A 17,476-nucleotide genomic window follows, 5' to 3' on the forward strand; every position below is an offset into this window, starting at 1 on the left:
TGAAATTACATTCAAGGGTAATTGGTGTAATTGTTAACAAAGTAGTAAAACCTTGGTTTACACGCAGTCGATAACCTGGTGTATTCATTAAACAAAGTATTAAAACCTTGTTATAATTCGAATCCCCAATTAGTTGGAATATTTATCTTCGGGTATAATAATAATTTGACAAGGACACTTGCAATTTATATTTATGACTGATGGACTGTTATGGACAAAAACCAGACGGACATATTGAATAATCCAGGACAAAGGACAATTAACCCAAGGGCATAAAACTAAAATCAACACGTCAAACATCATGATTATGGAAGTTTAAATAAGCATAATTCTTTTATTTCATATTTTATTTCCTTTATTTTATATTTAATTGCACTTCTAATTATCGCACTTTTATTGTTATTTAATCGCACTTTTAATTATCGTACTTTTAATTATCGCAATTTAATTTTATCGCATTTTTATTATTCGCAATTTCATTATCGTTATTTACTTTACGCTTTAATTTAAAGTCTTGTATTTATTTTATATTTTACATTAGGTTTTAACTGCGACTAAAGTTTTAAAATCGACAAACCGGTCATTAAACGGTAAAAACCCCCCTTTATAATAATAATATATATATTTGTATTTTTATAAAATTAAACTAATATAGCGTTAAGCTTTGTTTAAAGATTTCCCTGTGGAACGAACCGGACTTACTAAAAACTACACTACTGTACGATTAGGTACACTGCCTATAAGTGTTGTAGCAAGGTTTAAGTATATCCATTCTATAAATAAATAAATATCTTGTGTAAAATTGTATCGTATTTAATAGTGTTTTCCTAGTAAAATAATAACTATTTTATATACACCTCGTTCGACATCAAGTATTTTTTGGCGCCGCTGCCGGGGAAAATTCGCCGAAGCGAAACGCCATATTTTTAATTTTTAAGTTATAATTAGTTTTTGTAAAATTTATATTTTCGTTTAAAAATTAAAAAGATATAAAAAATTAAAAAAAATTTTAAAACCAAAAAAAAAAAAAAAAATATATTTTTAGTATATTTTTAAGTTTTTCTTTTATTTTTACAAAATTATAAAGTATTTTTATTTTTAAGTTTTTATTTTAATTATATATATATATATATTTTATTTTTAATCAAAAAAAAAAAAAAAATAAGTAATCGGGCCAAGGTACTGTAGCAGCCCAACTTTTGGCCTGGATCCGAACCCCATGCGAGTCGCATGAGATTTCAACTGAACCCCATGCGAGTCGCATGAGGGGTCTGACAGGACCACATCTGAACCCTAAAAACGCATTAATTACGGAGTATAATATATATTATTATAATTAAACCCTAATTGATTTTATTATTATTAATTAAGTTTTTAGTTTAATTAATTACTTTTAATTAGTTTTATTATATTTAACACTTAATACTTTAATATAATTAATATAAAAATAATATTTTAATAAAAATTGTATTTTTTTTATCACTTTTTATTTCTTTTTATATTTTGTCCCTTTTTAATCGTTGTAGCGTAATATTTGTATTTTCAGCTCATAATTAATTTTAAAATTAGTTTTTGCTATAGTTATTTTTACTCCTAGATTTTTAGGCTTTGCCGTAGAATTCCTTAAGTGCTTTTTCTTTAGACTAAGATTTAGATGCTTTAGAATTTTGCGACGCCTTTTTACGTTTTAGTTTCTTTTTAAGTTATTTCCATTTGGGATTTAGTTTTTCCTGTAAGCTTTAATATTTTTAGACCTTTTACTATGTATCAATTATCATTTCAATTAGTAATATCAATTTGCGATTATAATTTTAAGTTAGTTGTAGTAATAAGGTTAAATTAGTTAAGTATTTTTAAGTTTTTATAAGTTTCTTTTATTTTTCCGTCACCTTTTATTTTTCAACCATTTTTCTTTTTCGACCTTTTGCGACGAACTCTTTGTCTTTCTTATTTCTCGCTATTCTAGTTTTAGGACATAGATTTTTATTCTACTTCTTATCTAAATTTCTTAAAATTACGAAAATTTATTTTAAGTGGTTAAATTAATAGACATCAAAATTTTCTGGTTCGTAGTAATAGTTGGATTTGTACGTGGACCGGGTTATTGGAGCCAAACAGTCCTCAATTATATTGAGACCAAACGAATCCTGCCCCTCTGCTGCATCTTTTGGCTATTCGAAACGTGGGCAAAATCAGAAAAGTCTATTGATTGGATAACTTATTATAATTTTTCTTTCCTTTTAAAAACTAATAGGATATTCAGTGAATGCACCGAGCAAGACGTTCATCACCTTTTGTACGTTCACCACCTGTAACTCGATCAAGACATCGTTTAACAAATATAACCGCCGTTAATTTTTCTTTAGAATCGTCATCCAGTCGACCAAGTACTTCAGTTCAAATTTCCGATAATCCATTTTTTGAACCCAACCTCACAATTGAGAATCCAAAAAATATTCAGGAACGGTTCATAGATCCTGAACCATTAAACTTTCCTCCGGAACCACCAATCATCCAAACAGAGATTGTTGAGGAACGAACCATTAAATCAGAATCATCCAGTGATACCGATTCAACAAATTCAATTATGGAGAATCTGGAACCTTTAAGTATGGAAGACCGAATGAGAGCTAAACGCACTGGCCAAGGTCACGCAATTACTCATCCAGACATTAATGCGCCAGATTATGAAATCAAAGGACAAATTCTACACATGGTGACTAATCAATGCCAATTTAGTGGTGCGCCGAAGGAAGATCCAAATGAACATCTACGTACTTTTAATAGGATCTGCACACTATTTAAAATACGAGAAGTGGAGGATGAACAGATATATCTCATGTTATTTCCCTGGACTTTAAAGGGAGAAGCCAAAGATTGGTTGGAATCGTTACCTGAAGGGGCGATCGATACATGGGATGTTTTAGTTGACAAATTTCTTAAACAATTCTTTCCTGCATCTAAAGCCGTAAGACTTCAAGCAGAAATTGTTACGTTCACACAGAAACCAAATGAAACTCTATATGAGGCGTGGACAAGATATGGAAAGTTGTTAAGAGGATGTCCGCAACATGGTTTAGACACCTGTCAAATAGTACAAATATTCTACCAAGGATGCGACATCACTACAAGAAAAGACATAGATATAGCAGCTGGTGGTTCTATTATGAAGAAAACCGAAACTGATGCTTACAAAATTATTGATAATACTGCTTCCCACTCACATGAGTGGCACCAAGAAAAAGATATCATTAGATCATCTAAAGCAGCTAGAGCCGATTCTAGCCATGACTTAGATTCCATTTCCGCAAAGATAGATGCTTTCGAGAGACGAATGGAAAAGATGACTAAGGATATTCACTCAATACGAATTAGTTGTGAGCAGTGTGGAGGACCACATTTGACAAAAGATTGTCTCAGTATTGAATTAACAATGGAACAAAGAGAGAATATTTCATACATAAACCAAAGGCCTGGAAATAATTATCAGAATAATTATCAACCGCCAAGACCGATTTACAATCAAAACCAGAATTATAACCGAAATATTCCATACAACAACCAACAAGGTCCTAGCAATCAACAAGTATCCAATAATACTTACAATCAGCAAAGACCGAATTTTCAAAACAAACCACCACAACAAACCGATGATAAAAAGCCGAATTTAGAAGATATGATGACGAAGCTAGTTGAAACTCAAACGCAGTTTTTCACATCTCAAAAACAAACCAATGAACAAAATGCTCAAGCATTTAGAAATCAACAAGCTTCTATTCAAAATCTGGAACAAGAAGTAAGTAACCTAGCAAGGTTAATAGGTGAAAGAAAACCGGGAAGTTTACCTAGTGATACAAATGCTAACCCCCGGAATGAAACAGCTAAAGCTATTACCACAAGAAGTGGTACAACACTTAAAACACCTGAAATACCTGTAACTTCTGATGAAACTATTCCTACTACACAAGAACCACAACCTGATCAAGATAAGGAAAAAGAACCGGTAGTTGAAAAGGTTAATGAAGATAACACAGTTAAGGATAAAACTTATGTTAAACCATACCAACCACCACTTCCTTACCCGAGTAAAATGAAGAAAGAAAAACTTGAAGCCGAGCAATCCAAATTCTTGGATATGTTTAAACAGATAAATGTAAATCTTCCTTTCATTGATGTAATTTCAGGAATGCCAAGATATGCTAAATTCTTGAAAGATCTAATCACGAATAGAAAGAAAATGGAAGAACTCTCGGCTGTTACTATGAATGCTAATTGTTCAGCAGTGCTGTTGAATAAGATACCAGAAAAACTATCTGATCCAGGAAGTTTCACAATTCCATGTTTTCTGGGTAGTCTTAGTTCAATAGAAGCATTAGCAGATTTAGGTGCTAGTATAAATCTAATGCCGTATTCACTATACGCTAAACTAGACCTTGGAGAATTAAAACCAACCAGAATAAGCATACAACTAGCCGATAGATCAATAAAATATCCTAGAGGGATAATGGAAAACATGCTAGTTAAAGTTGGTACTTTAGTATTTCCAGTAGATTTTGTTGTTTTGGACATGGAAGAAGATTCTCAAGTTCCTCTCATATTAGGAAGACCATTCTTAAACACGGCTAAAGCAATGATAGACGTGTTCGGTAAGAAACTGACCCTAAGTATAGAGGATGAGAGTGTTACCTTTTCAGTTGATAGAGCAATGCAACAACCACAATCTGCAGATGATACATGTTATTATATTCAAACTATAGATGCACATGCAGAATTATTAGAAGAATTTCCAGAATTACAAGGAACAGGAGAATGTTCTTTAGGAGAAGGTAATGAACCAATTGATGAAGCTGAAATGTTAGCTACACTTATAGCTAATGGATATGAACCAACAACAGAAGAAATTCAAATGCTAAAAGAAGAAGACAGATATCGATATAAATCATCGATAGAAGAACCTCCGAAATTAGAGTTAAAGCCACTTCCAAACCATTTGGAATACGCTTATTTACATGGTGAATCTGAATTACCTGTAATAATATCGTCTTCTCTTACTGAAAATGAGAAATCACAACTCATTTCTGTGTTGAAAGCTCATAAACCAGCCATTGCATGGAAGATTCATGATATTAAAGGAATAAGTCCTTCGTATTGCACACATAAAATCCTTATGAAAGAAGGTCATAAAACGTATGTGCAACGCCAACGAAGACTAAATCCTAATATGCAAGATGTAGTTAAGAAAGAGATTATTAAACTGCTAGATGCAGGTTTGATATATCCAATCTCTGATAGTCCATGGGTAAGCCCAGTTCAATGCGTGCCTAAGAAGGGTGGCATGACTGTCATTACAAATGAGAAAAATGAGCTTATTCCTACTAGGACTGTAACAGGATGGCGTGTATGTATTGATTATAGAAAATTAAATGACGCCACCAGAAAAGATCACTTTCCCTTACCTTTCATAGATCAAATGTTGGAAAGATTAGCCGGAAATAGTTACTATTGTTTCCTAGATGGATTTTCCGGATATTTTCAAATTCCAATAGCACCCGAAGATCAAGAGAAAACCACATTCACGTGCCCTTATGGTACTTTTGCTTACAAACGCATGCCATTTGGACTTTGTAACGCCCCTGCAACCTTTCAAAGGTGTATGATGGCGATTTTTCACGACATGATAGAAGAATGCATGGAAGTATTCATGGATGACTTTTCAGTCTTCGGTGATACATTTAAATCATGTCTAGTTAATCTGGAACGAATGCTAATTAGATGCGAAAAATCAAATCTAGTACTTAATTGGGAGAAATGCCATTTCATGGTTAAAGAAGGCATCGTTCTTGGACATAAAATTTCAAAAGAAGGAATTGAAGTGGATAGAGCTAAAGTAGATGTAATTGCTAAACTTCCACATCCCACCAATGTTAGAGGAGTTAGGAGTTTTCTAGGGCATGCCGGTTTTTACCGACGTTTCATAAAAGATTTTTCTAAAATTGCCACTCCTATGAATAAACTCCTAGAAAAGGATGCGCCATTCATCTTTTCAGATGAATGTATCAAATCTTTTAATATTCTTAAAGAAAAACTCACTAATGCACCGATCATGATAACACCAAATTGGAATCTACCATTTGAACTAATGTGCGATGCAAGTGATTTTGCAATGGGAGCCGTTTTAGGACAAAGGATTGAAAAACGATTTCAACCTATATATTATGCTAGTAAGACATTACAAGGAGCACAAACGAACTATACAACTACTGAAAAAGAACTCCTTGCTATTGTCTTTGCTTTTGACAAATTTCGATCATATCTCGTTCTAGCAAAAACGGTGGTCTATACCGACCATTCTGCTCTTAGATACCTATTTTCAAAACAAGATGCTAAACCAAGATTAATCCGTTGGATCTTACTCTTACAAGAGTTTGATATTGAAATCCGAGATAAAAAAGGAGCAGAAAATCTCGCCGCTGATCATCTTTCTCGTCTTGAAAATCCCGAATTAGAAGTTCTGAATGAATCGGCCATACAAGACAACTTTCCTGATGAATATCTATTGAAGATAGATTATAAAGAAATCCCATGGTTTGCAGACTATGCAAACTACTTAGTTTGTGGATTCCTTGAAAAAGGATTATCGTACCAAAGACGAAAGAAATTCTTCAGTGATATAAAACACTATTTCTGGGAAGATCCACATCTGTTTAAAAGTTGTCCCGATGGAATAATACGCCGATGTGTATTTGGAGATGAAGCTAGTAAAATTTTAAACCATTGTCACACAGGACCAACAGGAGGGCATTATGGGCCTCAACTAACAGCAAGAAAAGTTTATGAAGCTGGATTCTATTGGCCTACAATTTACAAAGACGCACACCTTCTTTGCAAATCCTGTGATGCATGTCAAAGGGCCGGAAAAATAAGTCAACGTGATGAAATGCCACAAAATGTCATCCAAGTATGTGAAGTATTTGACATTTGGGGTATTGACTTTATGGGTCCATTTCCAAAATCTCATAATAATCTATATATACTCGTAGCCATTGATTATGTATCTAAATGGGCGGAAGCACAAGCTCTCCCAACTAACGATGCACGAGTTGTAGTCAACTTTTTAAAACGTCTTTTTGCAAGGTTTGGAACACCGAAAGCTTTAATAAGTGATCGGGGTACTCATTTCTGTAATAATCAACTTGAGAAAGTTCTTAAAAGATATGGAGTAACTCATAAAATCTCCACCGCATATCATCCACAAACAAGTGGACAAGTTGAAAATACAAACCGAGCTTTAAAACGTATTCTAGAGAAAACCGTAGGATCAAATCCGAAGGAATGGTCCATTAAATTGGAGGATGCACTCTGGGCTTTTAGAACAGCCTACAAAACTCCAATTGGAACCACACCTTTTAGACTTGTGTATGGAAAAGCGTGTCATCTTCCAGTAGAAATTGAACACAAAGCATTTTGGGCTTTGAAGACATGTAATCTTGATTTACATGAAGCCGGACGTCTACGATTAAGTCAACTAAACGAATTAGAAGAATTAAGACATGAAGTATACGAAAATTCGTTAATCTATAAAGAAAGAACGAAGAAATGGCATGATAAAAGAATCAGAAGTTCAAAAGAATTTAAAGAAGGAGACAGAGTTCTTCTTTTCAATTCACGATTCAAGCTATTTCCTGGAAAATTGAAATCAAGATGGTCTGGACCATTCATAGTCAAAAGAGTTTTCCCATACGGAACGATAGAATTGATAAATTCAAATGGGATTGAATTTAAAGTTAATGGTCACAGAGTTAAACATTACATACATGGTCCGATGGAAGTCGACAACGAAGTTAATCACAATTTCGACACCACAGCTAACTAAGTGTGGGGAGAATCAAGTCTGTAAAGGATAATATGTATTTCTGTTAGAGTTAGATTGTCTGTTTTCGTGTAGTTCTCGAAAATGGAACACGTATGGTCTTTCCCTAGCAGACCCTAAAGAACTAGTCTTCTCCCCCCATTCTGAATTTTTATTTTTTTAGGTTTTTACGAAATGAAGACTGCCTGTGAACTAAACCATGGTCTAATGCTACACGCTTTGATCACTAAAAGAAATAATGACATACTACCGAGTGAAATAGTATCAGTAATCAGAGAAAGAATGGACGGAGTTAGAAAAGGATCCAGATGCGAAGATAATAAGTTACAATTTGGTAAAGGAAAATCAAAATCCGCAGCGAAAAGAAGAGCAAGACACCTAGAACGATGTCACAAATGCGGAAAATGGTCACATGGAGGTAAATGTTCAAATAATCAAACCTATTCCAATACCGAATTTGTTACTTTATGCAGAGACGGACCGTTCATATGTTTAGAAGAAAAGACAATGAATGCTCGAGGTTACGCCTATGCAGCCATGGAAAACCAATTAAACCGACTATCTTATGAATATAATAGATCATATAACTAAGAAATCTATTTCACAGGTATGTCTGTACAGTTTTTATTTTTATTTTTATTTTTAACCTTTTGATAATAAACGCTAATTTGTTCGCTAAAAAGTATTAAATTGGTATTAAATAAAATTAGGTTTGGCGACCGAAATTATTGATATTGTTCAAAAATTTACTACATCACTGCGAAATTTAACGTTTATTCCTAAGGTATAAATATCTTTAATCAATCAACCCAAAATATTTCAAAAATTCGTCATGAGTTAAATTAGGTCTTGGAACCGAAATTACTTTACCGAAAAGAGGGGCGCATATTTTTGATAATATTTGATTGATTAAAGTAGGATAAAAAGACAAAAAGATTTTTAATTTTATTTTTACCATGTTTTTAAAATTAATATTTAAATCTTAAGTTAATATTGTAAACTTTATAAAAACAATATTTTTAAAATTGTAAATATTTGAAAAATTAATATAAGTTTGGTGTGAATTTATAATATAAATTTATAAATTAAGTTTGGTGTGAATTTATAATATAAATTTTTAAAATAAGTTTGGTGTGAATTTATAATATGAATTTATAAATTAAGTCTGGTGTGAATTTTTAAAATATGAATTTTAATTTTATGCATTTCAAATTTTTAAGTTTGGTGTGAATTTTTAATATTAAATTTTGAATTTTATATTTAAGTTGTGTGAATTTAAAAACAAAAATTTACTTTATCTCATTAAGTTAAGAATATGATTTTTAAAATTCGTCGTAAGTTGAAGACTAGGTCTTTGAACCGAAATTGCTTTACCCGAGGGAGGGACGAGAACTTTTATTATCATTATTTTTAATCTTATTGATTTAAAGTATGTCAAAAACATTAGAAAACCCAAAAATCTTAGCTTTTAAAAATCGCTACAAAAAGACAAATTTTAAAATTTTGTCGAGGGACGGACTAGGGCATCGTCCCGAAACGACCTCGTCTTAAAAAGAAACAAAATTTTTAAATTTTATTAAATTTTATGTTTTAAAAGTATAAGGTTTTTATATAAAAAAAAAATAAAAAAAAAAAATAAAAAAAATAAAAAAATCCAGAATTACACCCCATGCGAGTCGCATGGGGATGGGCATGAAGCCATGCGACTCGCATGGCCATAAAAAACTGGACAGGATCAAAATCCAGCCGAGTTCTGCTCTTTCTTTCACAAACACACACATATACACGAAAACTCTCCCAAACTCTCTCAATTTTTCACCAATTTTCACCAAATTTCTTGCAAAACTTCACAATAATCATGCCTAGATTCAGTAGTCTCAACCCCTTCAGGAGAAAGGTAAAGATTTCACCCCTAATCTCTTTAAATTCGAATTTTTGTGTTCTTGAGCTAGAAAATTTATATTTTGATTTTGTTAAATTTAGGTGTAATTAGAGCTAAATTGTTGTTATATTATGCATGTATATCCTAGATAGAAGCTATTTAACATGAATTGAAGCTAAAAACTTCAAATTTTTAAGAATCTAGGGTTTGTGTTCTTGAGCAATTTGGGGCTTTTTGATATAAACAGGTTATGGCCGATTTTTGTCATGAATTGTTGCTAAATTAAGTAGTGTAACATGTTTAGGTAGTTAATTGATCCAAACTTTGAGCCTAAACATGTTTTTGAGAATTAAAGTGGACTTTTTAAGTCTAAAAATTCATGAACTTGGATAATTTGATATAAAGGCCATTTGAAACTTGTTTCATTGCTAGTAGTGATTATTTTGGCATGTTATTTAAGATAAATGCTTATGAACTTGATGTACATTTTTCGTATATGCTTATTTGACAAAGTGTAGACTTGACAAAAATATGAAAATGAGCACTAGTTTGATTTGAATGCCATGTAACAAGTGTTTAATTGCTATAATGATTATTGTTGACATGTTTAAGAGTTTAAATGTGATAAAACATTGTATACATTTTCGTATGTAAAAATGTAGAATTGTTATTGTTAAGAAAATGTGTATAAAATGTGTTATGAATTGAACATGTCATCATAATTATTTCAAGTTATTATTTTGCTAACACTAATGCATATTTGGATGCACAAATTTTGTGTTTAATGTGTTTTGCAGAAAGCCGATATTGGAGGTTCAGGAGCATCATCATCCAGGCAACCAGAGCCCGAACCGGAAATGTTTCATGAACAAGAACAACATATGCAACAAGAAGAAGAAGAACAGGAGGAGCAACATATTCCTTATCACGATCAAGATCAATTATTCGTGAATCAGTTTCGTCAATTCGCTCCACATCAAAGGATTCTGAGCTTAGACATTAATGAAGATCAGTTACACCCAAATCTGAGATTTGATCGATGTTGGATAGAGTATCCAGATTATCAAAAGAACATGCACATTCTCTATTTTAAGGTTGTTGAAATGCCAAGGGCAATTGACTGGGTACCTTTGGAAACAGTTGACCTTGCCGAACCGATTCGGGAATTATTGGTGCAAAGGTATGGTAATTCTCAGTTTAACGATTGGATGCGCCTATTTTCCATTCGTAGAACCATATATAGGGAATGGTGTATAGAATTACTTAGTACTATTAAGTTAAACAGTGATGTTAGAAGGATAGATGATAGAAGCTTTATTAGATTTCTTTTAGGTGGACGCATGTACAGAATGTCCATGATAGATTTAGCTAGGGCCTTACAGATTTACACCCCTGATGAACTTTTGAGCCCCCACTGTAATAGCTTGATTGCCCAAGGAGAAAGGGTAGATAGGGAATTTGATATTAACGCTGTCTGGAGGCGTATGTCCCACTTTAATGAATTTCACGCCAGTGGAAATCATACATACTTAGATATAGACAGAGCTGAACTCAGGGTGATTCATAGATTCTTAGCAAACACAATTACACAAAGGGGTAGGAATAAGGAGAAATTGACCGTAAACGATTTGTTCTACCTCAAGTGTATTAGAGACCCGAGGAGTTTCGTTAACATTCCCTATTGTGTTGGTTATTATCTCGCTAATGTAGTTTCGGGGATGAAATCGGGGAGTATTATAGGTGGTGGTATTTTCATTACTCTCATTGGAGAGTATTTAGGTGTAGATAAGCACCAAGGGGGTCCAATGAACGAAATAGAGGACGGAGGTGAAACTATAAGTTCAAACCTTTATCACGGTGCAAGGGTATTATTGATGAGACGTGGTCGGGTATATCGATACGAGGGACCTCAGCGACAGGTAGAGAGAGGTTCGGATGATGAGATGGAGGAGGCGAACAACATTATAGGAGTTGTTCGGGAGACTGCTCTTGATTTAGGCATTCGTATGGAGGATGAATACATGACGAACTATGATAGGCATATGCAGTACGAGGCATGGCAACGCCGGAATGACTACGAGCATTCCCGGCAACGAGAGCATGGCCGATGGGATTATCATCAGCGCCAAATTATAAGCCAGTTGCAGCCTGGCGAGATGTATTATCCGACCCGACCCGCATACTATCCCGCACATCAGCCAGAAATGAGACCACCCTATGATTCATATGATTATGACGCAGCATACCAGTTCACCTATAATCAGCCATGGAACCCGGACGCGAACATGAATTGGGATCCATATCCTAATTATCCTCCTAACCCACCTCCTGATCAGTAGAGATAAGTTGGTAATTTTTATTTTTATTTTAAACACTTAACATTTTATTACGTTTATGTAATGTTTGATATTCTTATTATTATTGTGTACTAATATTTTTCTTATAGTTTGAAAGTGGGATGCCAAAGTTCCATTTCAAATTGCATGTATGATTATATTTGTATTGTATGTATTCTATTTTATGCACAAAACAGGGTAAAACAACGCATTTTCAAAGACTGGCATTAAGTTCAGCAAAAGCAAGTAATTTTGACGACAATGATGCAAAATGTATGTGAAATAACAACAAGACGGAATGAACAAATGACGTGCACCATTTATCATTCAGCAAACAAACGCCAATATATTTGGAAACTTTGGTAAAAATTTAATCATTTTCACACTAATCACCCTCAATAATTTAAATTGTTACTGATTTCTTGCAAATGAGGGCATTGCAAGATCTTAAGTGTGGGAAGGGGTTAAATTCTTTCGGATTTTAAAATTTTTATATTAAACACTTGGTTACTATTAAAAATACTAGTAAAGCAGTAGTTGTATTAGAATCTAGTGCTCTCTGATAAAAAAGAACAGCCCTAGTCTTATATACTGACTACCCAATTCTAGTAAAATTTTTCAAAATTTTTAATTAAATGAATTCAAATCATGTTTATACATATTTATGAACGATAAAACTAGGTTTTAACACCGAAATTATTGTTACCTCGGAAAGGACATAAATTGAGAAACAAACGAAAATGTTAAAATTCATTTAAAATGGAATAGAGGACGATAAAAAGGAAAATAAAAGCCAAGTGTGGGAAAATTTACCAAGTTATTTTAAACATATGTCACATATATCTGTAACAAATAACTAAAAATACTTTTGCTTTGGACTAAACTAAACTGTTTTACCCGATGAAAGAAAAGAAGAGATGGATCTACACGATGAATCAATTCCATCACTAAAAGGAAGTAAAGTCTTCCGAAAAAGACACGCGCTTCTTGATTTAGGTCATGAAGTTGTCGTCCAGACCAGCTGTAGGTTGACGAAAAATCTAGAAAAGTCATCACTAAAATCAGCAGGAAATCCACGGACCTCAGCATTAAACAGGGTCGCCAAGTGGTCAGATTTATCCTAACCATGAGAAGGATTTATCTCGTACAATGGGGAGGCACCATGCAAATTAGCTGGATAAGACTAATGAATCAGATCCCCAGAAAGGATAATCTCCTTAAAGATTAAAAATCAGCTTTTAAGACTGATATTACTCAATCCTTGAGATTGACCTTAAAGATTGAGAATTCAAACTCATGGAATTCAATGACATCTAAACTCAAGCTTAAACGAGAAAATATTTTGATCAAAATTACAAACCGATTTGTTTTCTTAAAACCCTATTTTCAATGCGTTCATTACCATTGAACGTAAAATCCTAGGAATTCACCTAGAATTCATTAGGTCACCTGAACTAAATCGGGTGTCAACCGTAAGAACGGTGGTTGCATAGTGGTCAAAGACAGGACTTTGTGCCAAACTGACAAATTATAAGGGTGAGCTTTACTATTGCTCCTACCAAGGATAGTAATTGCGTCCGACACGTTATAGACCATAATCAAAAGCATGTCACGGGACATTGCCTTAACAGTTGCTTGTTCAACGCTTTCCTTTACAACCGGACGGTAGTTTGCCGAAAGGTAATATACGGAACAAGTAAACTGGACGTGTTGCTTTCAAAATACAAGGTTAGCAAGTGGGCGACACAAAACCGCAAGTTTTGAGCTAAAATTTTCAAATCTGAAACCCACCAAACCCACAAAAATATTTTGCAAACACCGGTAAAGGGTTATTCCGGAAAACTTATCTAGGGTAAAAACTAGATTTAATTTTCAAAAGATCAAATGTTTTCATAAAGATCCAATTTCCTTAATGGATCTAAATTTTTATAGTCATGTGGGACTGTAAACCATATCGTTACTACCATTGTTTATACCGCCGTATAAAAATCACTGATGTACAAAGTGTGAAGAATAAAGAAGTGATTCTAGTATTTCAATACGATATTGCTTGAGGACAAGCAACGCTCAAGTGTGGGAATATTTGATAATGCTAAAAACGAACATATATTTCATAGCATTATTCCTCAAGAAAGACAAGCTTTTAGTTGCAATTGTTCTATTTACAAGAGATATTCGTTTAAATAATAAAAGGTGAAGACAAAAGACAGATTCGACGAATTGAAGACGCAAACGACCAAAAAGCTCAAAAGTACAAAAGACAATAAAAAAGGTTCAAAATATTGATGAGGAACGTCTCAAAATGACAAGAGTACAAGTTACAAAACGCAAAGTACGCGATATAAAATAATACGCGAAGACGTCCGAAAATCCGGAACCGGGACCTGAGCCAAGAAGAAACGCCCGACGCAACGGACCAAAAATATCTAGTCTACTATGCACAAGAATATAATATAATATATATATAATTATATATAATTATATATTATATATATTATTATTATTATATTACGTCGGCAAGAAGAAAACAAAGTAGTTGGCTGAATCCAGGGTGGCCATGCGACTCGCATGGCCAGAAGCACAAAATCATGCGAGTCGCATGGTGTGAGATTGCTGGTCAGGTCCTATAAAAAGCCAGTTTTCTGCCGAGTTTGATACACATAATTTTAATCTCTCTCTCAATATATGTAATATATATATATAATTTATATTTTAATTTTAATTATAATTCTAATAATAAGGGTATGTTAGCGAATGTTGTAAGGGTGTAAGTCGAAATTCTGTCCGTGTAACGCTACGCTATTTTTAATCATTGTAAGTTATGTTCAACCTTTTTATATTAATGTCTCGTAGCTAAGTTATTATTATGCTTATTTAAAACGAAGTAATCATGATGTTGGGCTAATTACTATAATTGGGTAATTGGGCTTTGTACCATAATTGGGGTTTGGACAAAAGAACGACACTTGTGGAAACTAGACTATGGGCTATTAATGGGCTTTATATTTGTTTAACTAAATAAAAGTTTGTTAATGTTAATATAAAGATTTACAATTGGGCGTCCCTATAAATTACCATATACACTCGATCGGACACGATGGGCGGGGTATTTATATGTACGAATAATCGTTCATTTAACCGGACACGGGAATGGATTAATAGCCACTAGAATAATTAAAACAGGGGTGAAATTACATTCAAGGGTAATTGGTGTAATTGTTAACAAAGTAGTAAAACCTTGGTTTACACGCAGTCGATAACCTGGTGTATTCATTAAACAAAGTATTAAAACCTTGTTATAATTCGAATCCCCAATTAGTTGGAATATTTATCTTCGGGTATAATAATAATTTGACAAGGACACTTGCAATTTATATTTATGACTGATGGACTGTTATGGACAAAAACCAGACGGACATATTGAATAATCCAGGACAAAGGACAATTAACCCAAGGGCATAAAACTAAAATCAACACGTCAAACATCATGATTATGGAAGTTTAAATAAGCATAATTCTTTTATTTCATATTTTATTTCCTTTATTTTATATTTAATTGCACTTCTAATTATCGCACTTTTATTGTTATTTAATCGCACTTTTAATTATCGTACTTTTAATTATCGCAATTTAATTTTATCGCATTTTTATTATTCGCAATTTCATTATCGTTATTTACTTTACGCTTTAATTTAAAGTCTTGTATTTATTTTATATTTTACATTAGGTTTTAACTGCGACTAAAGTTTTAAAATCGACAAACCGGTCATTAAACGGTAAAAACCCCCCTTTATAATAATAATATATATATTTGTATTTTTATAAAATTAAACTAATATAGCGTTAAGCTTTGTTTAAAGATTTCCCTGTGGAACGAACCGGACTTACTAAAAACTACACTACTGTACGATTAGGTACACTGCCTATAAGTGTTGTAGCAAGGTTTAAGTATATCCATTCTATAAATAAATAAATATCTTGTGTAAAATTGTATCGTATTTAATAGTGTTTTCCTAGTAAAATAATAACTATTTTATATACACCTCGTTCGACATCAGTGAGTTAGTATAATATAATGACACTTGATCAACGTGATTATATTACAGTAAGTCATGCTGAGTTTCTAATAGAACGTGATGATTCACAGACTATAACGTCATCATGTTCCATGTTACATGACTCTTACACTTTACCTAATCTCCAAACACATCGAGAACATATCTTCCTGATAGTTCTATCTTTTCTCTTGAATTCTGGTAAATTAACCAATCAAGATCGTGCTATTACACTCTCTCTCTTAGAACATTAGTCATGTTCATTCAAAACTTCATACCTACGAATTCTGGACCATTATTCATTTGACGTAAAGTCGGGAAGAGAAAATAAAAGGATGGAACTCCAAAAATATAAAGGAAATGAAGAGGGTGAATTTATAGTGAAATATCCGACAGAGCAATCGAAACAGATCATCGCATTTAATCAAAGAGGATCCTAATTTCCTTAAATTCCGAAGAATCAAATCTTATTACAAAGATTTTCATTAAATCCCTTGAATTACGAAATTCAACCATGACTAGTGAAAAGTTATGATGAAACTTGTCTATCTCATTTCACTATTTAGTGATAGCTTCACTTGTTTCGAGTAATCAAATCATTTTATCCATATTACTCAATGATGATAAAATTCTATTTTATCAACTCATATCCGTCATGAAAACATATTTATCGTTAACCATGACTACCACACTCAAATTTCGGGACGAAATTTCTTTAACGGGTAGGTACTGTGACGACCCGGAAATTTTCGACCAAATTTAAACTTAATCTTTATATGATTTCGACATGACAAGAAATATCTTTAATGTTGAGTTCCAAAATGTTAAACTATTTTAATAGGATCATTTGACCTTTGACTATCCCCGACGATTCACGAACCAGTGTGTGTAAATAAAAAAAATGTAAATATATATAATTATTATCAATAAAATTAATATTATTAGTACCATTAATAATATTAACATTTTTATAATCATTATTAAAATCGGTGTTAGATACATTATTATAATTAATAGATTATATATAAATATGAAAGATGATATATATAAATTGATAAATTATTATTATTATTATTATTATTAATATTATTAATAATATTAGTATAATTGGAATTATTGTTATAAATGATATTAGTGTTATATATTACATAATAATTTCTATCATTATCATTAGTAATAATATTATTTGTATAATTATTATTTATAATATTAAAGTGTATTATTATTATATTTACATTATTAATAAGATTAATTATAATCTATAAATATAATTATATAACAATATATACAGATTTATAAATGGTAATATATACAGGTTATAATTAAATACATA

The sequence above is a fragment of the Rutidosis leptorrhynchoides genome, chromosome 3, assembly GCF_046630445.1.
Source record: "Rutidosis leptorrhynchoides isolate AG116_Rl617_1_P2 chromosome 3, CSIRO_AGI_Rlap_v1, whole genome shotgun sequence".
Lineage (NCBI taxonomy): Eukaryota > Viridiplantae > Streptophyta > Magnoliopsida > Asterales > Asteraceae > Rutidosis > Rutidosis leptorrhynchoides.